The sequence below is a fragment of the Triturus cristatus genome, chromosome 10 (assembly GCF_964204655.1).
Source record: "Triturus cristatus chromosome 10, aTriCri1.1, whole genome shotgun sequence".
Classification (NCBI taxonomy): Eukaryota; Metazoa; Chordata; class Amphibia; order Caudata; family Salamandridae; genus Triturus; species Triturus cristatus.
In genome coordinates, this window is record NC_140593.1 from 1109647942 (window position 1) to 1109674771 (window position 26830).

The window sequence follows — 26830 nt, forward strand, 5'->3', positions numbered from 1 at the left end:
CCAAATAACAAATAACCTGAAAGTCTTGATAAAACCATTTTGGTAGGTGTCAGCACAGGTTTCATCAGAAATCAAGTACACTGAGCAGAACGTCTATATGAACCTGGAGTAAGCACCTTCTTTAGATATTTTATTGAACTAGAGTAGCTTAGGTCAATCTTTATAACATATTTTACATCGCAGAAAGTATGGGGGTGTTTATCAATGACATTTAAACTCTTAAGTGAGTGTGGTAAGAAATATTTCATTTGCAGAAGGACTCTGATGCACATTTCATGTTTTGCATAAGGTAGCAACTAGAACATGAAGTCCTAACCAACTTAGTATATCATGTCACAAGTCTGTATCACGTATCACCTGTGTATCCTATCTTGTACCAGAGACCAACCGGAAAATGTATGTAATTTGTGTATACAGAGAGCCATGTTGATGCTTCATATATTTTTGGGTGAGGTGTGCCATGAGGTATGCCACCTATAAAACCTGCTGTGGCTGTATTAACCAGTGTGGAGAGTGTTTGGCATGTAGTATTAACTACTTCCGTAGGAGTTGACAGGCGTGACAACTGTAGAGTGCGTGCCCCCCTATTTTTGTAAATAGAACATTGCGGTCATATTGTCCATCCGGACTAAGATAAGTTTCCCTACTAGACGGGGCTGAAAAGCTTTTAGTGCTAGTTGAACTCCTTGAAGCTCCACGTAATTGATGTGAAGACTTCTGGGTTTGGTGTCCCATAAACCTTGAATTGTTAGATGCTGGAGATGGGCACCCCAACCTGTGAGAGATGCATCTGCTGTTAGTACGACTTGTACAATGGGGGGGGGGTCGATGAGAGGATGCCCTTTTGTGTGTTCCACCACTGAAGAAAGTGATGAGTGCGGCTGTTTACCAACACAAGATCTGCTAATTGGCCCTGTGATTGATTCCACTGACGTGCTAAACATTCCTGTAGAGGATGCATGTGTAATCACGAGTGACGCACTACTGTAATGCATGATGCCATCTTCCTAACAGCTGCATGAAAGTCTTCACTGTTCGGTACTGGTTGGTTTGAAACTGCAGTAACAAAGTTTGAAAGTTTTGAATCCTGGCTGCAGTGGGAGAAGCTAGAGCTGTACGAGTGTTTAGCGTTGCTCTCAGATATATTTGCAGATGTGAGAGTTGAAGATGGGACTTTTGTGCATTGACTGTAAATCCCAATTGATGGAGAAGGTTTATGGTGGCTTGAATGTGTTGTAAACACTGTGTCTGTGTGTTGGCTTTGATGAGAAAATCGTCAAGCTAAGGGAAGACATGAATTTGTTGTCATCTTAGATGAGTTGCTACTACTGCTAGACATTTTGCGAACACTCTGGGTGCAGAAGTCACTCCGAATGGAAGTATTTTGAATTGATAGTGGTATCCAGCTATCACAAATCTGAGATATATGCGATGTGCTGGGTGGATAGGAAAATGAAAGTACGCGTCCTTTAAGTCTAGTGTCGACATAAAGTTGCCTTGTTGTAGAAGTGGAAGCACTCGTAGAAGTGGAAGCACTTGTTGAAGGGTACCCATGTTAAAGTGTTCTGGTACGTATAGGTTTAAGGGCCCGAGATCTAACACTGGTCGTAGAGACTCATCCTTTTTGGTGATTGGGAAGTAAAGTGAGTAGACTCCTATTCCGTGGTGTTGTAATGGAACTGGTTCTATAGCTCCTTTTATTAGAAAAGCTTGTACTTCTTGTTTGAGGAGCTTGTGGTGTTGTGTTGAAAGCTTGTGATGGCAAGGTAGAATATTGCTGGTCAGTTCTAGGCAATAACCATGTTGGATAATGTCTAATACCCATTTGTCTGTTGTTATTATTTGCCAAATGGGAATAAAGTGTTGTAGTCGTCCCCGGACAGGTGTAAGGTGGTCGGGGAGAATTATAGGTAAGTCACTGTTTATTGGGAGATGGGAGAGGTACGTGTTGGTGTGCCTTTTCCTCTGCGTTTGGAATTGTTCCCTCTGTGACCATCCTTATAGAACTCCCTAGATAAAGAGGGTTGCGTGTTTGATTTGTATGAGGATACACTGAATCTGAGGGATTCCTTTGGGATCCTCCTCTATAGAATGAGCACCGAAAAGAAGCTCTATTGGATGGTGACTGAAGCGCGCTCTTTGATTTTGCCTCTTCTGTATCTGTTAAATTTTCTCAAGTGACACATCCACTTGAGGCCCAAAAAGGTGTTCTTTGTCACATGGAACATTTAAAATAGAGTGTTGAACCTCTGGTTTAAACCCAGAGATTCTGAGCCATGCAGGTCTGCTAAGGAGAATGCTGGTGTTAGTTCCCCTTGCTGCAGTATCAGTAGCATCTAGTGCACATCTAATGGATGAATTAATAATAATTTCCCCTCTTGCTCTCATCTCTTTCCTCTCTTATTATACTCCTCTGGGAGGTGTTGGAGTAGCTCCTCCATTTAGTCCCAGTGGGCTATATCTTATCTCGCCAATAGTCCTTGTGTTTTGGCAATGCGCCAATATTAGGCGGATTGTGCAGCTATTCTTTTGCCTGATGCATCAATTAACTTGCACTCTTTGTCTGGAGGAGGTGCATCTGCTGTAGTTTGTGAATTTGCTCTCTTTTGAGCATTAGATACCACTAGGGAATCTAAAGGCAACTGTCCTTTAATAAAAATTGGGCCAGATGGTGTAGGCTTGTATTTTATTTTTATATCTATTTTTATTAAACATGCTTATTACATACCATCAGAGTAAACAGTACGTGACAGTTGCAAAGATGATCACAATGTAATACCATCAGTCAGTCAATTTTCATGGAAACAAAACAGATGGATCATTTGGAGTCACGGATTTAAGTTATAAGCAGTAGATGTACACATCGTTAACACTTTGTAGTAAGCTGGTTCTGTATATACTATACCAAAATGAGGTATAGTGTGCACAGAATCCAGTGGAACCCCAAAGGTAGGCAGAGGTAAAAGTAGATAGTACCTTACTCTCTATTTGTGGTAGTGTGGGTGTAGGAGAGTAGGGTCTGCTATCCTATGGTCACCCCAAATTTTTGCTTTTTGCTTCACTGGTTTTTGACATATTGAGGCTGTGGGCCTGCCAATCAGACCCCCAGCCTGCTGTTCTCTCTACTAAATTAAAACTATGCACCCTAGGTGCATAACCAATTGGAAGTGGATCACCCTGTCAGCCCCTGTACCAGTGTACACTAGGTACCCAGGGCATTGGTGTACCCAAGGCCTGCCAGGGGCTGAAGCATGTATTATGCCACCCCAGGCTTGGCCTAACAATTTGACACAACTGGCTGATCACTCAGCTGGGGTAAGTTGGTGTAATCACCTCTTACTTAGGTGTAGTATACCTATACCTAACCTTAAATGGGACACCTGGTAACCTATAAGTCACTCCTATGGCAGGCCTCAACAATCCTGAAGGCAGAGTGCTTGGTTCCATGTGAGATGGTGCTCTGGCATGAGCTAAGCCTGTCTGCAGTGGTCGGAACAACTTCCTTCTACTGTTTCCAGATATCGTCATACCATATACTCTTAAGTGCATTATGAACCTCGCGGTTAAATGCTAACTTTGGTTTGGCTTTATCAAAACATGTCGAGTAAGGTGTCATACGAATTGGAATACTAACCCCTCGCCAATTCTGGTGACGGGGTTAGCATTCCACCCTTCTAGAGGGACACGACATGTACAGTACCTGAAACCCGGGTAAAATCAGACATAGCCTCAGCTCCAAAATGGATGCTGCCACCACAGACACAAGTCTGCCCTCCTGCTGCTGGGAGTCCTTCCAGCTTGGGAGGTGTGGACAAAGGGTTTCCTGCCAGGGGAGGTGCATGCACCACCCCAGACAGGATTTTGTGTATTGGTCAGGTAGGGCTTGAAAGAAACCAGACATGCCTGTGGCTCACAAGGAGCCTCGGTGCATATGCCAGTTCAAACCGGTCCTGGGGCACACCAGTCCCGGGCCTGGGGCGAGCTGGACAAAGGATTGGGGGTGTAACCACCCCCCTTCCTGGTCCCACCCATAGGGAGGGACCTAGCAGGTAGTCCGGCCCCTAGAATCCGCTTAAAGGTAGGAGCGGTGTCCTAAGACTTCAGACATCCTGGAATCAACTTGAAACTAAGAAGAAGACGGGAACTTCGACATTCTGCTGCACAGAAGACTGAAGGAAATCTCCCCTGTGGTCAGGGAGTGACCACCTTGCTAACGCAAGCACCATCCAGCGAATCAACGTCTGCTTTGCCGCCGCCTCCCGCCGGAGCCGGAGCCCAGAGACTGACAAGACCTGGACCTCCAGACCTCTCACCGCCCGATCCACAGTCCCTGAAAAGAGGAGACCCGTGGAGGCACCGAGACACGTGGAGCCAGCCATCTTGAAACGACCACGACAAGCTGACAAGTGCAACAACCGAGGCTCCCTCCAAGTTGTGCTTTGGGATCTGAGAAGCCCAACCCTCGAGCAGCATCTGCACCAAAGGTGAGCCCGCCAGCATCTCCACGATCTGCGTGGGGCCCTTCTGCATGTTGCCACTCGACGCGCCTACCCGGTTGCTGGCCCGCTGGCTAGTAGCCATCTTGGCGACGAACTTTACGAAATATTCCGCTGGTCTGGTTGCTCCAGACTGGCCCTTGCTCCCCTCCAAAGGAGCAGTTCTTCTGACCTTGCTGGTCAGAACCATCAGCTTATTTCATCTCCTACAACAATTGCTTTTGCCAAGGCTTGTTTGCTTCGATCAAGTCGCCGACACCGCCGACAGCGAGAGCCTGCGTGGGACAGCTCGTGAACCGACTCCTGGACGTCGTCGACCTCCAGGGACCACGTGGCTGCAGAGACAAGCTACACCTTTCTTCCTGTTTGCACCCGACATTGCCTGGTACCCACCTGGTGCCACGCTGGTCACTGGCTAGTGACTGTGAACACTGTCCCCTCTGCTTACAGGTCTTCAACATCTCCGATCCACTCTTGGATCCACTGCATCTCTCCCGGACCGACCGCCTGCAGCATCTTTGTCTTCAAGCTCCACGGAACAGATAGAAGAAACCCGACGCACTTCGAGGCCTATGCACCCGCTTCCTGTGGGTGAGGTAAAGCTGGCACACCTGTGCCCAAGTGTAGTATTACATCTCTAGTGCCTGTGTTCCAAATCTTGAGTTCCTAGTCCATCCGGAAGATCCTCTTTGCAGTAACTTTGTACTTTTTACGCACCCATTGAAACCTATGGGAGCACGCGTGTGACTATTTGCTCTGCACACGCCACCCGTGGACCTCCTGGTCACTAACTGAAGTTAGCTCCTTGTAGGCCCAGCGATTCTAGAGGCCCTAGGCCTTTTCCCTTTTCTGTTCGTGGTACTTATACCACTATTTTAGTATATGGTTTGAGCGGCCACCAGGGCCTATCCATATAAAGTGCAACTTCTGTGTATTCTACTGTAATCTTGTTTGACGATTTGTGCTCCTGTGCTCATAAAGAGACTAGGGGTTACTTTGAGAAATAAATACATATATATTTTGAATATATATCTGTATGGTGTCCTTTCATTGGTATAAAAGGGGGTTGCATTTGGTAAAACAGCTGGCTTAACACGCTTCACGAGTTTAGCCTCAAAGACTGCTTAGCCTACGCTACCACTAGGGCAGCTAGTCCGAAAAGGTTGACTTACAACCACACCATAAGGGTTGCTTGGCATGGTACAAGGTGATCACTTTAACTAGTGAGCATCATATACCAGGCCAACTTCTCACATTGGTGAGCAGCGGTTGGATTTGAGCTTGCTGTGTTTTACCATTGTAATCTCTTGGTTACCAATTGAAAGATCACATAGGTACCTGTAGGTACATATAAAACAAGATTAGATATACATAAGTTCTACTGAACTTAGTTGTTGTAGAGCAAAGGGAGTAGCACACCCTGACTACAACTACTAGATAGGTTTAGTAGGTAAACCCAAGTGTAGGTAGATTGCAACACATCCACCCACACTTAAGAGCAATGGCTGGGGCAGAGGGGTCCACTGTACCCATCTCTGTTGAGAGTGACCCCCAGAGGGCACCATCCATCTTTGCTACCCTTAATCAGAATGAGCTCAGGCATTTGGCAACTCTTAGAGGCCTTAAACAGCCCAAGAACCCTACCTCTGCTGAGCTCAGAGAACTCTTGGAAAATGATGAGAATCAGAGAGAGCTCAAGAAAGCTTCCCAGTTAGCCCCCTTAGGGACAGGAACAGGAGGCCCCCCTTCTGAAGATGCTACAGAGGTACCCAGTTCCAATAGTCACCCCTTAGATGGCAATAATACCACAGAGGATGAGAGTGATAAAGGTGCTGATACAGAAAGTAGTGATGATGAAGGGAGAACTAGCCCAGTGCCAAGTGTTATACTTGGCCCAGCTAAACTAAGGCTATTGGGGACTGACAGTGGGTTTACCCCATTGGATCTCCCCAGTGGACTTAACACAGGGCTTGGGAGGCAAAGGAATCGCACAGGTGACTCCAATGCTTCTCATGGCTCTAGAGGCTCTCAAGGTCACTCCAGGAAAAGGATGACCACCCCTCAGAGGAGGGAACATGGGGCCAGAATGCAGGAAGCCCAGCTGAGGATCAGGAAGCAGGAGCTAGAAGTAGCCCTGATGGAAGAAAAACTGAACAAGGCTAGGCAACCTAGAGAGAGTGGGTCTATACCCACTGGTGGCAGCATTGTCCCTAAGGACAAAGATAGGGTCTTTGATAATAGGAACCTGTCTAAGGTTGTGCCCCCCTACAAAAGTGGGGATGACATCCACAAATGGATAACTGCTCTTGAGAGAGCCTGCAAAGTACAGCAGGTTCCTGAAGACCAGTGGGCAGCAATCCTCTGGCTCTCCTTTGAAGGAAGAGGCAGAGACAGACTCCTCACTGTTAGAGAAGAGGATGTCAGAAATTACAGAGTCCTGAAGAGTGTTCTGGTAGATGGGTTAGGCTTAACCACTGAACAGTACAGGTTAATGTTCAGAGACACCCAAAAGATACAGACTCAGGACTGGTCTGAATATGTTGAATGTGCCACTAAGGCTTTGGAGGGTTGGTTGCTGGGAAGTAAGGTATCTGATTTTACAGGATTGTATAATTTGATGATGAGAGAACAGATTTTAAATAACTGTCAAAACCAGCAACTGCATCAACACTTGGTTGACTCTGATCTGACCTCTCCCCAAGAATTGGGAAAGAAGGCAGACAAATGGGTCAGAACCAGGGTTAAGCAAAAGAACCAGAACCAGGGCCAAGGGGGTGATCAGAAGAAAACAGACCAAAAGGGTGGAGATCAGAAATCTAAAGACCAGAAGTCTTCAACAGGGCCCCAAACTACTGCTAAGGAGGGTGGGTCCGAACAACAAACTAAGGGAAAGAAGAAAGAAGGTCAAAAGAAACCCTGGTGCAATCATTGCAAGAATACAACTCACTGGACCAGTGATTGTAAGAAGGGTGGAGCCCCCAACACTGTTGCCCCTAAGGCACCTGCTCCCAGTACTACTGTTAGCAGTGTTGGTCCCCAGACAAAGGGTGTAGTGGGAATCACTATGGGAACTGAAGGAGATTCTGACTTAGACAGAACCCTGACACAGGCAGTCTTGATCTGTGATGGGGACATTGATTTGTCCCTGACTGTGAGCCCCAGTAACCTGGGCAAGTACAGACAGACTCCTTTAATAAATGAAAAAGTGGCTCAAGCCTACAGGGACACATGTGCCAGTGTCACTATGGTGACACCAGGCTTTGTGGACCCTGGACAGTACATACCAGATGAGAATTACCTGGTGACCAATGCCAGCAATGCCACTACTTCACATAGTGTGGCAGTTGTTAGCTTCTCATGGGGAGGGGTAACTGGCCTCAAAAGGGTTGTGGTTAGTGCAGACCTCCCAGTAGAATGTTTGTTGGGCAATGACCTAGAGAGTTCTCTATGGTCAGAACTGGAGTACAGGACTCATGCAGAGATGTTAGGTATATCATCACATGTCCTTGCTGTGACCAGGTCACAGGCCAAAAAGTGCCTCACTGAACCTCAGGTCTTGGATCCTGGAACAATGGACCAAGCACCTACCAAGAAGAAGAACAGGAGGGCCAAGGCTGTGCCTTCCCCCCTGCCTCAGAGTGATGATCAGCCTTCCCAGGAAGCTGATCTAGAGGACCCTGAAGGAACTGTCCCTGAAGAGCTTGAACCTGATCAGGTTGAGTTTCTGGGGACAGGGGGACCTTCAAGGGCTGACTTGAGGCAGGCTCAGTTATCCTGTCCCTCTCTTGAACCCCTCAGACAGCTGGCTGCTGCTGAGGCTGCTGGGAATGCTCAAGGTACCCATAAAGTGTATTGGGATAAAGGGCTCCTTTATTCAGAGGCTAGAGACCCCAAGCCTGGTGCCACCAGGAGGTTGGTTATACCTCTGCAATTTAGGGGCTTCCTTCTTACCTTGGCCCATGATATTCCTTTAGCAGGACACTTAGGCCAGAATAAGACTTGGGACAGGCTTGTCCCTCACTTTCACTGGCCTAATATGAATGAAGATACAAAGGAGTTTTGTCGCTCCTGTGTGACCTGCCAAGCCAGTGGCAAATCAGGTGGCACAACAAAGGCCCCCCTAATACCACTACCTGTGGTGGGGGTCCCCTTTGAAAGAGTGGGAATAGACATAGTGGGTCCCATGGATCCTCCCACTGCATCTGGGCACAGATTTATACTGGTGGTAGTGGATCATGCCACCAGGTATCCAGAGGCAATTCCCCTTAGGACCACTACAGCACCTGTTGTGGCCAGGGCCCTGCTGGGAGTATTCTCCAGAGTGGGGTTTCCTAAGGAAGTAGTATCTGACAGAGGTACCAACTTTATGTCAGGATACTTGACAGCTATGTGGAAGGAATGTGGTGTCAACTACAAGTTCACCACCCCTTATCACCCACAATGCAATGGGCTTGTTGAGAGATTCAACAAGACCCTAAAGGGTATGATCAAAGGATTACCTGAAAAGCTCAGGCGAAGATGGGACATCCTTCTACCCTGCCTTCTGTTTGCTTACAGAGAGGTCCCACAAAAAGGAGTTGGCTACAGCCCCTTTGAATTGTTGTTTGGGCACCCTGTAAGAGGCCCACTGTGTTTAGTGAAGGAAGGATGGGAGTTACCTCTCAAAAAGCCTAAGCAAGACATAGTGGACTATGTACTTGGTCTCCGCTCCAGGATGGCTGAGTATATGGAGAAGGCATCCAAAAACCTTGAGGCAAGCCAGGCCTTACAGAAAGCTTGGCATGACCAAAATGCTGTCTTGGTTGAGTTTCAGCCAGGACAGAAGGTATGGGTGTTGGAGCCAGTGGCCCCAGCAGCACTCCAAGACAAATGGTCTGGACCCCATACAATCCTGGAAAAGAAGGGAAAGGTCACCTACTTGGTCGACCTAGGAACTCCCAGGAGTCCCCACAGGGTACTCCATGTTAACAGGCTTAAAGCATATGTTGACAGGGCAGACATGGGCTTGCTCATGGCTACAGATGAGGGACAGGAGGAAGAGAGTGACCCTCTCCCAGACCTGTTGTCTCAGAACCCTGAAGATGGCTCAGTTGAAGGAGTAACCCTTGGAGGCAACCTCACTGCCCATCAGCAGACTGAATGTAGACAGGTTCTACAATCATTTTCACATATGTTTTCCTTAATACCTAGTCAAACTGACTGGTGTACCCATGTGGTGGACACTGGTGACAGTCTGCCTGTAAAGAACAAGCTTTACAGACAACCTGACCACGTCAGGGACTGTATAAAGGCTGAGGTACATAAAATGCTGGAATTAGGTGTCATTGAACCCTCAGAGAGCCCCTGGGCTAGCCCAGTGGTTCTGGTCCCCAAACCTCACACCAAAGATGGCAAGAGAGAGATGAGGTTCTGTGTGGACTACAGGGGTCTCAATGCTGTCACCAGGACAGATGCACACCCTATTCCAAGGGCAGATGAGCTCATAGACAAACTAGCTTCTGCAAAGTTTTTGAGCACATTTGACTTAACAGCTGGCTATTGGCAAATCAGATTAGCTGAGGAGTCTAAGGCCAAAACAGCATTCTCAACCCCAGGTGGGCACTACCAGTTTGTGGTGATGCCCTTTGGTCTGAAGAATGCACCTGCCACCTTCCAAAGGCTGGTGAACCAAGTCCTTACTGCGTTGGATGACTTTTGCGCAGCATATCTTGATGACATTGCTGTCTTTAGCTCCACCTGGGAGGATCACCTGATCCACCTGAAGAAGGCTCTTGAGGCTCTGCAAAGGGCAGGCCTCACTATCAAGGCTACTAAGTGCCAGATAGGGCAGAGTAAGGTTGTATATTTGGGCCACCTTGTAGGTGGAGGCCAAGTTCAACCACTGGAGAGTAAGATACAATCCATCAAGGACTGGTCTCCTCCAACCACCCAGACTCAAGTTCGAGCTTTCTTGGGCTTGACTGGGTACTACAGGAAGTTTAAGAACTATGGGTCCATTGTGACTCCTCTTAATGATCTGACATCCAAGAAGATGCCCAAAAAGGTTCAGTGGACAGTAAGCTGTCAAAAGGCATTTGATGACCTGAAGGAGGCCATGTGCTCTGCACCTATCCTGAAAAGTCCTGACTACTCCAAAGAGTTTATTGTCCAAACCGATGCTTCTGAGTTGGGTGTGGGAGCTGTGCTGTCACAACTTAATGTAGATGGTCAAGACCAACCCATTGCTTTTATTAGCAGAAGGTTGACCCCCAGAGAGAAGAATTGGTCAGCTATTGAGAGGGAGGCCTTTGCTGTGGTGTGGGCCCTGAAGAAGCTGAGGCCATACTTGTTTGGCACTCACTTCAAGATTCAGACCGACCATAAGCCCCTCTTGTGGCTAAATCAGATGAAGGGTGAAAACCCCAAACTGCTTAGGTGGTCCATTTCCCTACAGGGGATGGACTTTACAGTGGAGCACCGGCCAGGTACTGACCATGGGAATGCAGATGGTCTCTCCAGGTACTTCCACTTAGGACATGAAGACGAGACTGGTCAAGGCTAGTTTAATGTCCCAGCGTTTGGGGGGGGGGGGGTTGTGTAGGAGAGTAGGGTCTGCTATCCTATGGTCACCCCAAATTTTTGCTTTTTGCTTCACTGGTTTTTGACATATTGAGGCTGTGGGCCTGCCAATCAGACCCCCAGCCTGCTGTTCTCTCTACTAAATTAAAACTATGCACCCTAGGTGCATAACCAATTGGAAGTGGATCACCCTGTCAGCCCCTGTACCAGTGTACACTAGGTACCCAGGGCATTGGTGTACCCAAGGCCTGCCAGGGGCTGAAGCATGTATTATGCCACCCCAGGCTTGGCATAACAATTTGACACAACTGGCTGATCACTCAGCTGGGGTAAGTTGGTGTAATCACCTCTTACTTAGGTGTAGTATACCTATACCTAACCTTAAATGGGACACCTGGTAACCTATAAGTCACTCCTATGGCAGGCCTTAACAATCCTGAAGGCAGAGTGCTTGGTTCCATGTGAGATGGTGCTCTGGCATGAGCTGAGCCTGTCTGCAGTGGTCGGAACAACTTCCTTCTACTGTTTCCAGATATCGTCATACCATATACTCTTAAGTGCATTATGAACCTCGCGGTTAAATGCTAACTTTGGTTTGGCTTTATCAAAACATGTCGAGTAAGGTGTCATACGAATTGGAATACTAACCCCTCGCCAATTCTGGCGACGGGGTTAGCATTCCACCCTTCTAGAGGGACACGACATGTACAGTACCTGAAACCCGGGTAAAATCAGACATAGCCTCAGCTCCACAAAATGGATGCTGCCACCACAGACACAAGTCTGCCCTCCTGCTGCTGGGAGTCCTTCCAGCTTGGGAGGTGTGGACAAAGGGTTTCCTGCCAGGGGAGGTGCATGCACCACCCCAGACAGGATTTTGTGTATTGGTCAGGTAGGGCTTGAAAGAAACCAGACATGCCTGTGGCTCACAAGGAGCCTCGGTGCATATGCCAGTTCAAACCGGTCCTGGGGCGAGCTGGACAAAGGATTGGGGGTGTAACCACCCCCCTTCCTGGTCCCACCCATAGGGAGGGACCTAGCAGGTAGTCCAGCCCCTAGAATCCGCTTAAAGGTAGGAGCGGTGTCCTAAGACTTCAGACATCCTGGAATCAACTTGAAACTAAGAAGAAGACGGGAACTTCGACATTCTGCTGCACAGAAGACTGAAGGAAATCTCCCCTGTGGTCAGGGAGTGACCACCTTGCTAACGCAAGCACCATCCAGCGAATCAACGTCTGCTTTGCCGCCGCCTCCCGCTGGAGCCCGAGCCCAGAGACTGACAAGACCTGGACCTCCAGACCTCTCACCGCCCGATCCACAGTCCCTGAAAAGAGGAGACCCGTGGAGGCACCGAGACACGTGGAGCCAGCCATCTTGAAACGACCACGACAAGCTGACAAGTGCAACAACCGAGGCTCCCTCCAAGTTGTGCTTTGGGATCTGAGAAGCCCAACCCTCGAGCAGCATCTGCACCAAAGGTGAGCCCGCCAGCATCTCCACGATCTGCGTGGGGCCCTTCTGCATTTTGCCACTCGACGCGCCTACCCGGTTGCTGGCCCGCTGGCTAGTAGCCATCTTGGCGACGAACTTTACGAAATATTCCGCTGGTCTGGTTGCTCCAGACTGGCCCTTGCTCCCCTCCAAAGGAGCAGTTCTTCTGACCTTGCTGGTCAGAACCATCAGCTTATTTCATCTCCTACAACAATTGCTTTTGCCAAGGCTTGTTTGCTTCGATCAAGTCGCCGACACCGCCGACAGCGAGAGCCTGCGTGGGACAGCTCGTGAACCGACTCCTGGACGTCGTCGACCTCCAGGGACCACGTGGCTGCAGAGACAAGCTACACCTTTCTTCATGTTTGCACCCGACATTGCCTGGTACCCACCTGGTGCCACGCTGGTCACTGGCTAGTGACTGTGAACACTGTCCCCTCTGCTTACAGGTTTTCAACATCTCCGATCCACTCTTGGATCCACTGCATCTCTCCCGGACCGACCGCCTGCAGCATCTTTGTCTTCAAGCTCCACGGAACAGATAGAAGAAACCCGACGCACTTCGAGGCCTATGCACCCGCTTCCTGTGGGTGAGGTAAAGCTGGCACACCTGTGCCCAAGTGTAGTATTACATCTCTAGTGCCTGTGTTCCAAATCTTGAGTTCCTAGTCCATCCGGAAGATCCTCTTTGCAGTAACTTTGTACTTTTTACGCACCCATTGAAACCTATGGGAGCACGCGTGTGACTATTTGCTCTGCACACGCCACCCGTGGACCTCCTGGTCACTAACTGAAGTTAGCTCCTTGTAGGCCCAGCGATTCTAGAGGCCCTAGGCCTGTTCCCTTTTCTGTTCGTGGTACTTATACCACTATTTTAGTATATGGTTTGAGCGGCCACCAGGGCCTATCCATATAAAGTGCAACTTCTGTGTATTCTACTGTAATCTTGTTTGACGATTTGTGCTCCTGTGCTCATAAAGAGACTAGGGGTTACTTTGAGAAATAAATACATATATATTTTGAATATATATCTGTATGGTGTCCTTTCATTGGTATAAAAGGGGGTTGCATTTGGTAAAACAGCTGGCTTAACACGCTTCACGAGTTTAGCCTCAAAGACTGCTTAGCCTACGCTACCACTAGGGCAGCTAGTCCGAAAAGGTTGACTTACAACCACACCATAAGGGTTGCTTGGCATGGTACAAGGTGATCACTTTAACTAGTGAGCATCATATACCAGGCCAACTTCTCACAGTGGGCGAGTAGTAAGGCTTTATCAGAGGGTAGTGTTAAGCATTTGTTGTACACACTCAGGAAGCAAATGTCACACACTTACAAGACTGAACTTCAGACCAATTTGTTTGTATCAAAAATATTATTTAGTTATTTTGCATTAGGCTGCAGCTGACATTGGGGGGTCCTGGAGGGGTCAACCCACGGTGGACTCGGGAGCGCTGGGGGACCTCGCTGAGACCGGTGGGCAACTCAAACTCATGTCATAGGTGACGGGTGCAGTGGTGGTTCCAGGGATCAGGTTTCTCTGTCCTTAGCAGGCTCAGAGTCTGTCTTGGGAGATTCTTTTGAACAGAGCTACTGTTCACAGGAGATCCGGTCTTTGTTGAAGGCAGTCCTCCCAGGGTTCTGGAGGTCGCTGGCTGTAGGACAAGGTGACTTTTGGACAGGATCTCTGGATAGTGGAGACGGGTCGGTAGGGCTGGGACCAAGTCAGTTCTTCTCTGCAGTCTCCTCTGCAGGGTGTCCTTCTTCTTTGGAGGTTGCGGGAATCTGTCTTTTTGGTTTAGGGCTGCCCCCTAAGTACTGTATTTAGGGGGCGTCTTAGGGGTCTCGAGGTCAGTAGCCAATGGGCTACTGACTTTAGGGTGACTACACCCTTGTTGTGCTCACCCCATGTGGGGGAGTGGGCACAATCCCTAATCCTGATTGGGGAGTGCCTGCCATCTGCAAGATGGCGGGCACTGAAGAGTGGGCTTCTCCCCCACCTGAGGAGTGGGGTTGGCAGAGGTGGGCACACCTTCTGGGCTGGCTAATTTTCCCCACCTGTCTTCCCGCAGAAAAGGAGGGGAGATAGGAAGGGGGCCTGCTTCTGATAGCAGGAGAGGCTGGGGGCTGCATTACAAAGGCAGCAAGGCCTTTGAAGCTCCCATGCCACAGATGGCTCTTCCTGACCTGGGGCAGCTGTGAACACCTCTTCCCAGGAAAGGCTTTGTTTCTGGGCTCAGGGAGCGAAGGCTCCAACCCCAGGGGTCCAGAAACATGTCTTGTGGTGGCAGGCTGGTGTGTGCCAGTCAGGGAACCCACAAGAGGCTGGTCGTTTTTTCAGGGGGCATCTCTAAGATGTCCTCTGAGTGCATTTTTCATTAAATCCAACACTGGCATCAGTGTGGGTTTAATGTACTGAGAAGTATGATACCAAACTTCCCAGTTTTCAGTAAATCCAGTATGGTGCTGTGGCGTTCGTAATGACAAACTCCCAGCACCATATACTCTTAATGGCATTACTGCACTTACGTCTAAGAATAGTTCTAGACACTGTAGGGGTACAGGGCTCTTGCACCTGTACCCTCACCACTGGTATAGTGCACCCAGCTAGAGGGGTGGCTGACCTATGTCAGGGCAGTGGGTTGTAGGCATGGCACACAGGGATGTGTGCCATGTCGACTCTTCACTTTGTTGTGCACCACAACACACAGCCTGCAAAGGCAGTGTGTGAGTGTAGAGGTACAGGACCTCCAAGGGTGGCACAATAGGTGCTGAAGCCCTTAGAGGCCATTCCTGGTCACAGTGCCTGGATACCGGTTGTACCATTTACCAGGGGCTGACATGTGGTCAGAGAGGAGCCAATTGGGGGTTCAAGGTACAGTTTTGGGAAAGAACAAAGGACCTGGGAAGCTGATTGGCAGGGACTCAGGGCACATACAGTCAAAGTGCATCAGTAGTCTGGCAAAAAGTGAGGGGGTTACTGCAACAGAAACCTAGCTTCCTACACACGGCTAGGCCCGAAGTCCGACAACTACGTTTTCTCAATCGAAGATGGGATTTTTCTTATTTTGTCGACACGTAGGAATAATGGGACGCGCACAAAACAATACCGACGAGGGTACAGTGGGTTGCGCACCGAGGGGATCCAGAAGAACGATGTCGAACCGGAGCACCTCAAACCACGTTCGAACCCGATGGCCGAACGAAAACAAAGTGTTGTCTAACATGCTTGTGTTGACACCCCTAGCAGCTGTGCCGCCACATATAGTGCACATCCGATGGAGTTATTGGTGATGGCATGACCTTCTGTTACAATCTGTTGTACCAGAGCTCTCTCAAACCTACACAAGGCCATTAGGACCAGAGACAGGGCACAGGTTAAGCTATTACAGAAGCTTTATAAAGATGCTAGTAAAGCCAGACTACTAACACTGAAGGAGGAAGCCTGGGAACAACTTCAGCAGGCTTCTACTACAAAAAACTCAAGGGAATTTAGGAAGGTAATTATTGCCCCATTTTTTAAATCCTCTCTTGACCCCAACCTAGACAGTCATGTGGATGAAGATTCATGAGTGGTTTACTTTTCAAAAATATTTGGAACTGGGAGCGAGGGGAGGCAACTGCCCATGAACACCATTACTCTTAATCCACCCCTTGTTCTTACTTTTAGCCTCCTTGAGGTAGGAGAAGCTCTTTCTTAATGTACAAATAATAAGGCCCCGGGCCCAGATGGCACACTAATTTAACGAGCTGGCTAAGATTGGCCCACGGGAGTCATAGTCAAGATCTGCCATAATCCCAATATTTAAAAAGGGGGAGAAATAGGAGACAAAAAATTATAGGCCTATCTCACTCCTGGACAGTATGGCTAAACTCGTGGGTCTAGTCCTATTGAATAGATTGGAGGAATGGGCTACTAGCATCAATGTCCTGATCCCTACCCAGTATGGCTTTAAGAAGGGGAAAGGGACTACGGACCGATGTTTAACTCGGAGTTTGCTCAATGCCAAATATTCACAAGCCAATCGAGGTAAGCTTTTCTTGGCCTTTATGGACCTCTCAGCAGCTTATGACTGCGTGGCTCATCATTATCTGTGGAGAACTATCCAGGATATGGGGATCGACGAGGCCATCTTTTTTATCAGACAACTATATTCCAGGGCCACAGCTTGTGTCCACTATGGGAAGCAGGGAGAGTGCACCAGGTGGTTCCCTATTGACAGGGGGGTCCGCCAGTTGTCCGTTCTCACTCCGTTTTCTCTTCTCTTTGTACACCAATGGAGTTGAAGCCCCTTTGTTATTTTCACCCGGTGACGTCCCAAAGATGATCAAAGCCCACATTCCCATCCTGCTCTACGAAGATGATGCAGTTTTAATAGCACGTACAGGCCTGGCGCTTCAGAAGCTATTAGACACCTATGTCAGGCTCTGCTGTTACTTCTGGCCTAGCTTTTTAGCGCGTCGCTCCTCAGCGCTGTATTTTAACTAAATGTGCTTTTTACTAGCGTTTATTTTTCTTGTGCTTTGCTGCTTGGCCTGGGGGCAAGGGTCTCCACTTACCTGCATTTAAAGAGTTGATGCACCGCCGTTTTGGCGGGTCCGGGTCCCGAGGGGGCATATCTATTCAACTTTGGCCGCCATTTTGGATTGGGGCTGTTGGCGCTTTTGCGGGCGCCATCTTAGAGCGTCCTGACGCTCGCTTCAGTCCAGGGGACGCCTATTTAAGGCGGACTCGTGGGGTCTGACGGCGGTCAGGCTCTGCTGTTACTTCTGGCCTAGCTTTTTAGCGCGTCGCTCCTCAGCGCTGTATTTTAACTAAATGTGCTTTTTACTAGCGTTTATTTTTCTTGTGCTTTGCTGCTTGGCCTGGGGGCAAGGGTCTCCACTTACCTGCATTTAAAGAGTTGATGCACCGCCGTTTTGGCGGGTCCGGGTCCCGAGGGGGCATATCTATTCAACTTTGGCCGCCATTTTGGATTGGGGCTGTTGGCGCTTTTGCGGGCGCCATCTTAGAGCGTCCTGACGCTCGCTTCAGTCCAGGGGACGCCTATTTAAAGTCGTCCTCTCCGCGCAGCGGGAACGCGCAGCTGGGACGCCGTCGCTTGGCCGGAGTCGTGCCAGAGTCCTGCCCGTCTGCGCCCGTCCGCGCTAAGGACGCGCGGGACTCTGGCCAGGCCCTGCTGGTACGAGGTGCGGTTGGTTATTTCCAGCCATGTTGACATACTCTTGTGACACCCTGCGTGACCTGGGACGCCGGACTGCTGGCTGTAGCTTACCCCTCCTACATCCATTGGACGATCCCTATCATTGTGCTGGCTGTCAGTGGTTTTTGGAGCAAGCTACTTCTATTGCCCCCACACGTCCGGTGGCAGCCGTTTGCTATACCTGCCCGGAGCATGTTCTCCGCATTTTTAGTTTTAATGCTAGGTCTCTGGTGTCACATTATCAGGCAGTATTTGACCTGTTGCAGGATGAAAGCCCGGACATCGTGGCTATCACCGAGACATGGCTGAAAGACGAGGACGCAGCCATTATTAATCTGGCATTCCCCCCTGACTATACAGTCCGTACCCTTAATCGATCTTCTAGGGGAGGGGGAATTGCCCTGGCTATTCGTTCTAGTCTTACTTGCTCCTGGACCGCACTGACCATTGCGGGATGTGAAAGTGCGTTGTTTAAGATTCTGGTTACTCCTCACTTCTCACTCTCGGGGATGGTGGTCTATCGTCCCCCAGGGAGCGAGGCGGCGTTTCGCGCCGCTTTCCCGGATGTGGTCAGCTCCTTGGTGGTGGGGTGTCCCAATTTTTCGATTCTGGGGGACCTTAATCTCCATCTCGATAGACCCAACCTACCTGCGGTCAGTGGCATTCTCACGGATTTGGAGGCCTTACAGTTGCTGCAGCTTGTTCAGCAGCCCACCCACATCGGTGGCCACACGCTAGATCCCTTCTTCACTAATTTGACAGATGCTTCTGTCACTGCCGTCTCGCCCCTGGGTTGGACTGATCACTCTTTGGTCGCCATTAGTACCCCTTTATCAGGTAGGACTGTCATCCCTCCTGCTAAGCTGATCGTAAGGCGGCATTGGGGCAAATTACGGTTGGAAGATCTGCACCGTGTCCTCGCTGCAGAGCCATTAGATCCGTTTGTAACTGTTGATTCAGGTTACGATGGGTTCTGCGCGTGGATCTCCAAAGCGCTAGATGCGCTCATTCCACTCACCGCCTGTAAGACCAGTGCCAGAGAATCTAGCCCATGGTACGATGGCGCCCTACGTGCGCTCAAGGGCAGTTGCAGGCGCGCAGAGAGGGCTTGGCGGAAGGCGTACGATTCGGGGAAAAAAGCTATCTATCTCGCCTCCGTCAAAGTATACCATCGGGCTGTGTGCCGTGCTCGGGCATTGTATTATACTGCCGAAGTCGGCAACAGCTCTAACCCCTCGAAAACTATTTTCAAATTGATGAAGGATCTTCTAGCTAAGCGCCCCGATGCTCCGACGACGGGCTCTACTGCTCATTGTGAGGCTCTTGCGGTGTTCTTTCAGGAAAAGGTCCAAAACATCTATATGACCTTTCCATCCACAGGACCCCCAGTTGAGTCTCCGATTTCCATCTGTGGAGACACAGCCCTGCACTCGCTTCCCCTGTTGACATTGGAAGGGTTTCACATCTTGGCAAAGCAGGTGAAATCTGGGTCCCCCGCCGACCCTCTCAGTTCGGCTCTCTTTAGAGATGAGTCGTTCGTGGGTCGGACCGTGGTACACTCCCTGATCAACATCTCGTTGGAGTCGGGCACGGTCCCCCGTAGCTGGAAGCGGGCGATGGTTTCCCCCATCCTAAAGAAGCCCTCACTGGACCCAGACAAGCCTGAAAACTATCGGCCTATCTCTTTGCTTCCCTGGCCTACCAAAGTAATGGAGGCCCATGTCAACAAAGTTCTCTCGGCCCACCTCATCCAGTTTAACATCTTGGATCCCACCCAAAATGGCTTCCGTGCTGGTCACAGCACGGAGTCTGCCCTTCTCTCCATGGCTGAACACCTACGCACAGTGATGGATGCGGGGCAGACAGCGGCGCTCGTTTTATTAGATCTGAGCGCCGCGTTCGACACCGTGTCCCATCCCATCCTGTTGCATCGCCTGGAGGAGGTCGGGCTGGGTGGCTCTGCCCTCCAGTGGTTTCGCTCTTTCCTGAACGATCGTTTCTTTAGCGTTGCGCTGCCACCGTACCAGTCCCAATTCCTTCCTCTGAGACAGGGGGTCCCGCAAGGCTCCTCGCTGAGTCCCACGCTTTTCAATCTGTATGTGAGACCGCTGGCTGAGATCGTCAAGCAATGGGACATGACTATGGTCTCGTATGCTGACGATACTCAGCTAGCGGTGACTATCAGCGGGGATGCGGATCGGGATGCCCCCAGGTTTCAGAGTGGACTTAGGGCGGTGGCAAGCTGGATGAAGAACAACTGTCTCCAGCTCAACGCGAAGAAAACCGAGATCATGATCGTTGGCAGGAAGGCGGAACTGTGGGGGGACAAGTGGTGGCCCATTGAACTGGGGCCGGTCCCTCTCCCGGTCACTGAACTTAGGAATCTGGGAGTGTGGATGGATCCCGCTCTCAGTTACGAGGGCCACTCGAAGAAAATCGCGGCCGGCTGTTTTGGCATCTTGCGGTCGCTGAGGCCCATTCTTAAGTTCTTTGACCGTGGTACCAGGCAGCTGATAGTCCAGGCCACGGTATTATCTCGCCTGGACTATGCCAGCTCGCTTTTGGTACGGACCAACGTGGCGGAGACTACCCGCCTTCAACGAGTGCAGAATGCCGCGGCTAGAGCCATTGTAGGCTTACCCCGAAGGAGCTCTGTCTCAGGTGTCTCGAGATCCTTGCATTGGCTCCCCATTAAATCACGCATCCAGTTCAAGGTGTTGTGCTTGGCGTTTAAGATCTTGAGGGGAGTAGGTCCGCCAATTCTTGCTGACCTCCTGTCGTGGTATGTTCCTTCCCGCGCTTTGAGATCGGGAAGCCAAGCGCTCGCGGTGGTCCCCCGATACAGGTTGTGTCGGGCTGGTGGTCGCTCTTTTCGGGTGAGGGCGGCTGAACTCTGGAATTCCCTCCTAGTGGACTTGCGGCTACTGACTGACCTCTTGGCCTTTCGCAAAGCTTTGAAAACGTTTCTTTTTTAAATAGATCTTTTATCTGTGTTGTGTTTCTGCTATCTTTGCACATTGCCTGCCATGCGCCAGGACGCCCCTTAGCTGGGGCAGCTGTGCGCAATACAAAAGTGCATAACATAACATAACATAACATGTTAACTTTATGCATAGATTAGATTTGGAAACTAACAATACAAAATCTTTTATTTTAGTGACTGGGCCGAATGCAAAGAAAGCCCTATCATTTTATATAGCGGGTCAGAGAGGGGCTCAGACAGACATATTTTCCTACTTAGGGATGACATTCGATAGAGCGCTATCTTGGTCCCACCTGGTGAGAAATAGGAGCTTAATGTTAGAAAAAAGTATTGGAGCTCTACTTTCCTTTACCAAAAGGTTAGGTTCCAAACCCTTAGACATTGTAAAAAAGGTTTACTTAGCTAAGCCCACTGCGGTAGCAACCTACAGAGTAGGTGTCTGGGGACATACAACCCACGCTTCACTGCAATCAGTGGAAGATATTTTCTGGAAGAATCTGGTGGGCCTCCCTAAAAGTAGTTCTAACTACAATTGCCATACTGAGTTGACCATTCCTTACATATCACACCAGATCTCCGCCCAAATTCTCCTATGGCACTCTCTATGGAGAAGGGGCTCGGATCATGTAACATAGCAGTTCCTGGTGGACTGCCTTGCTTTGGAACACGCAAAAAAGATTGTGTGGCTATTGAATGTTAAAAATAACCTGATCTCTTTAGGTCCAGAAACTATCTTTGAAACCCCGAGGTCTTGCCAGAGTATCCCAAAAGTACGAGTTACTTACCTTCGGTAACTATGTATCTGGTAGAGACGTTTCTAGCTGCAGATTCCTTTTCGTAGAATTATCCCCAGGCGTGAGACTGGATCCGGAAACTTTTTGCCACAGCATCCCTGCGCGCCAGGGGGCGGGGAGACACCACGCGACTCCGCCTAGGCGTCGTCCGCGTACGTGACATCAGCGAGGTCACATAAGCCCCACCCCGGCGCACCTACGTCAGTTTTCTTCTGAGAACTTTTCCGCACCACAACGCGGAGCCACCAGGCAAACTGTGAGAGCAGGGGAACAAATGTAAAGGCAGGACACCTGTAGCAGGCCTACAACCCCCACTCGGAAATAGGGAAGGGGTGCCAGCCCCAGGACAACAACAACCACCACCACCACCCTCCAAGCCACCCCAGCACAGAGGGCAACCATCCTCCAAGGAACAAGAGCAGGGCATGGCAAGGTGACCCACCTGACAGAGGACGGCAAAGGGGCAGGGACCCCCAGCAGCAAGAGGAAGGGAGGGAGGGCAGAGATTGAAGGTAAAACCCCCCCAAACCTGGAGCAGCCCGAGTAGCGGGGCACAGGAGCACCATAACCCCATCCTCCAGAAAACCAAGGGGAGGAAGGAACAGCAACAAGATGGAGCAACCCGCCAAGAGCAAAGGAATGCACTCACAAGAGACAGTCTCCCACCAGGAGGCGAGTGCCGAGACCAACCCACGGGTCCTCGCAGAACGGGGAGGAAGGGCGGGCCGTGAAGGAATCTACCAGATACTCGTACATCTGATAGACACTACTAGCCGCAGATTCCTTCACGTAGAATAGATACCAAATAGCAAAACCCACAGGGAAGGAGGGTCTGCGAAAGGAACGCCCCCCCCCCCAGCCATAACAGCATAACAGGACAGAGGGTCACACAGGGGACCAGACTTGCGGACCGGGCAATAACCCGGCCACTCCCAGGCAAGAGGAGCCCCCCCACAAGCAGAACATCACCGACCCCAGAGGGATGGGGGAAGAGAAAACAGGGGGGGGGGGGGGGAGGAGCCTTCACTATCCCAATAGAGGAACCAAGGGCCAGGCCAGAGAGGCCGAAGTACCCCAACACCCCTTCAAGGCAATAAGCTTCTCTCCAAAGCCAGGCCCAAGGAAACGAGGGAAAAGAAGGCTAAGCCACACCAGATGGAAGGCAACAGGCCATTCAGAGTGGCGCTAACAGACAATCCGCCAGAAACAAGAAAAAACAGCCCAGGGCCCCAGGAAGACCGAGTGGACAACACCTGACAAGGGAGGGCACTGAATCATCCCAAGCAGGGAGAAGAGGAAAGGGCCGGACACATCCCCACAAGGGGCCGCGCACACGCCCTCAAGAAGCAAAGCAACATACAGAAACGCCACGGAGAACAGGCACCAAAGGGCCACCAGAACTCCCCAGCAGAGCACAAGCTGTAGAACAGCTACCACTACCCCACATAGGGTACTTTAAGTCCCAAGACATGGGAACCCTCTTTGGAAGAACTTCCACAACAGAGGAAAAAACAAAAGAGCCACAGGGAAAACACCACGCGAACGGCTTGACAATCAGCCCAAAGAAAAACAGAAGGCCTAATCTCTGGGCCAAGTCTGCGTAACAGTGCTAGCAAAAAACACACACACAGCGAACAAGGGCCGTCGAGCAGCCAACATTGCCAAAGTCCCCACAAGGAGGACTCAATGGCCAGAAAACAAACTCCATCGCAAGAGCGACCGTCGCAAGAAGGACCAGAACCAGCTCAACTCCTTAATCACGGAGAAGGAGGAGGAGGAGGAGGAGGAGGAGCAGTATAAGGGGGAGGAGGAGGACGGAGCCCAGCCAGGAACCTTTGGATAGCAGAGTCAGCTGGGGCATGGAACAAGAGGCTACCATCAAACGGGAGATCAATGAGCCGTTCCTGAATATTATCGGGGAAGACGCCGTCCCGAAGCCATGCATGGCGACGGAGAGCGACCGAGGAAGCCATGGCCCGGCCTAGCACCTCCAAGATGTCGAGAGCGGAGTGAAGAATAAACGCCGCTAGCTCCCGGCCATCCAACGCATGACGCCGTAAGTCCCCTGAACAGTCTCCTGAGAAGCTGCGGACCCAAAAGACTCAACAGAGTCCCACAGACAAGAGGAGGCCCTAGCCAGGACACACAAGGTGTTCAGGGCCCGCAGGGCTGCGCTTGTCGAGGCAAACATGTTGCGCCCCCAAGAGTCCAGCCAGCGGGCCTCCTGGGAGGGCGGAGTCAACAGCGGCGGCAGGGAGGGAAAGGCAGTCTGCAAAAGAGGACTGGCGGCAGAGGGGTGGAGGGAAAGACTCGCAGGGTCACGCAGCACCGGAAGGTGCCGGTGTAGAAGGTGCTGAGGCACCGGATCCCCTGAGGCAGGACGCCCCCAAACCCCATCAGGGACGAAAGGAGCGAACCCTCAAAGGGAAGCAAGATCTCCCTCCCACCAGAGCCCTGGTGGAGAACCTCCAAGAGATGATCCGTCGGAAAATGAGCAATCGGGTCACCCATGCGCTGAATGTGGGCGACGGCTGCAGACTAAGCCGGCCGTCCCCCAAGCCAAGCGGAACGGGCAAGGGTCAGACCTGGAAGGTAGGAGGAGCCGAGGAATTGGGGACCTGCCGCTCCTCGGGCAAACACCGCGGCCTCAGAAGCAGCGGGGAGCCACCCTGCGACAATGCCGGTGAAAAAAAAGACACCACTCGGCGGCCAGTTTCCAGGGAGGACGACACCAATATGCAGGCAGCCTCCGGAGAAGAGGGAGCGTCCGAAGACGACTCCGCAACTCGACGCATGTCAGGAGCCGTAGAGTCCGCCGCCTGAGGCAGAGCGGTAACGCCAGCCTGCGCCGAAGGAGACGCTGGATGGGGCTCCTCGAAGTCGCACTGCGCCAGGGACCGAAGCAGGGCCGGAGTCGCAGTGGACAGGGGGCGGCTTCGGAATGGTGCAGACTTGACCTCCGCTGAGGCTGCCGCCTGCATGGAGGGACGAGAAGGACCAGGGGAGTGACACGAAGCCCTCTGCCAGCCTCGGCCCAGTATACAACAGAGGTGGTCCGGCGAGCCATGCGGCGCCACCAGGGCCGACCCAACCTCCGACTCGCCCTCCGACGAGGCATCCACCTGCGTGGAGGGACGAGAAAGTCCCGGAGGAGGGCGAGGGGTTCGCGCCCAGCCCCGACCCGGAGCGGGACGATGAGTGTCCACCGACCCCTGTGGCGCCGCATGGTCCAGCAGCCGCCGGCCCCGTAGCGGCATCACCTTGGCCTTAGACACCTTGTCAAGGGACCAATAGGGGCTCGGGGATGTGACCCGAGCCCCAGCGACCTCACGCGACACCACAGGGACTCCCGCGGGAGTTTGTGGGGAGGCAGAGACGCCGTGGTGTGAAGGAGGGACACCAGAGGAGCCACACCCCAACAGCACCACATCCTCCAAGCCTGGATCCGACCCAGCCGGGGCCAGAGCCACCGGCGGCGCCGCGGAAAGCCCCGCGCAAGGCAAGGAAACCGCTGTAGCCCCAGGAGGGGAAGGAGGAGGAGGAGACGCCAGCGAGGCCTGCAAAGCCGCCGCTTATGTCTCCATCTGGACTCTCGATGCTCCATCACCGGGAAACGGTGGGTAAGAGGACAAGCGGTCCGCATCACCCGCGGAGAGTCCACACCCCCGGCAGGCCAAAACCCGGCCCCCGGGGACAAGCTGCGACACTTACCCACCGGTAATCGACGCTGCCGCGACATCAGGGAAGGGCGATGACGACGACCACGGCCGTACCTGAAGCCGTCTGCCGAGGCTGATCGAGGGGAGGAGGTCGACCTGGAGAGACGCGCCGAAAGAAGTTTCATTCGGCGCTCCCGCCGCAACTTCGGCTTTAACTGTTGGCACACCTCACAATCCGTGGTGCCGTGATCCTCCCCCAAACACCACATACAAATGCGACGAGGGTCCGTCGCCGACATAAGACGCCCATACGACGTGCAAGCTTTGAAGCTCGAAGGCATTCGCACACTGTTCCACCAAAAGAAGGACAATGATGAAGAAAAAAGGGGCCCGAAACAGGCCCGCAGCAAGACCGGTCCCGCGTTGCACGCGGAAAAGGAAAAAACTGACAGTCGCGCCGGGGTGGGGCTTATGTGACCTCGCTGACGTCGCGTACGCGGACGACGCCTAGGCGGAGTCGAGTGGTGTCATCTCGCCCCCTGGCACGCACGGATGCTGTTGCAAAAAGTTTCCGGATCCAGTCTCACGCCTGGGGATAATTCTACGTGAAGGAATCTGCGGCTAGTAGTCTCTATCAGATAAAGCGATGAAGGAACACACTTTTTAAATTTAATGGCAGAAAAAAAGAATAGACTCAACAGTACTAAATACGTAAGTGTGATTATATTGTGTGAGACCACTATTAATCGAGGGACAATTTTCATATCTGATGGTTGTAATAAACCTGCGCCACAGAATTGTACTGTTGAGGTTTAGATTAAACTAAATTCCCTGTATGTTGGGATACCCATCGGCATTTTCTCATTACAAGTTTTAGCGCTCTGCCCTTGTGATGGGGGTGTCCACCCAATCTGACTCACACAATTTATTCTTCTGTATGTTTTATCTGGAACAACGTAAAAGATTTATTCTGCCAATCATGCGCAAACACAATTTTAGACAATGTCTCCTTGGTCTGTCGTTTTTAAAAAAGTTGCCAGATCATTTCGTGTGTCATTGTGTTCCATTCTTTTTATGTCTTTCCTTAAAGACCAGAAGACAGTACAATCCCCCGAAATGATTCACAGCTTCTTTTAGTGTTTTTATTATTTAACTGTTTTGTTTTTTATATTTTTAGAAAACCATTGCTGAATTATGTCTTTTTTACTTATGAACTTTTATGATTTGTAAACACAGCTAGAAAAAAGTAATTTCTGAGTCTGAATCTGTTGTCCCTTTTGCGATGTTCCTCAGAGAAGTATTGTAATAATTCCTCAATTTCTTCCTAGTGTGCTAGAAGAGCTTGAGAATTGGCAATATGCCAATAATTAGCTGCCTGTGCATTGACTTTATACCCTGCTGCATCTACTTACTTTCTTTCTCAGGAGGCGTGTTATTCCCAGTAGCCTGGCTGTTTGCTCTTTTACGAGCTGTAGTAGCAACTACTGCGACAGATCGAACTTGACCGTTGATAAAAAGTGGATCAGATAGGGCCGCCTTATATTTGTTGTCCTCTCGTGGGATGATAACTCGGTACGGACTGCCTCTTTAAAGATATCCTCAGAATACCAAGAAGCCTGGATAGACGAGTGTCTATGTATGGAAG

The 26830-nt window shown here is 50.8% G+C and overlaps 1 protein-coding gene across 3 annotated transcripts in view; it reads right to left on the reverse strand.

Annotated features, from left to right (window-relative positions):
* TRRAP (transformation/transcription domain associated protein) overlaps nucleotides 1–26830 on the reverse strand; it is a 1075110-nt gene that overhangs the window by 558750 nt on the left and 489530 nt on the right. The gene's annotated exons all lie outside the window — the stretch shown is intronic.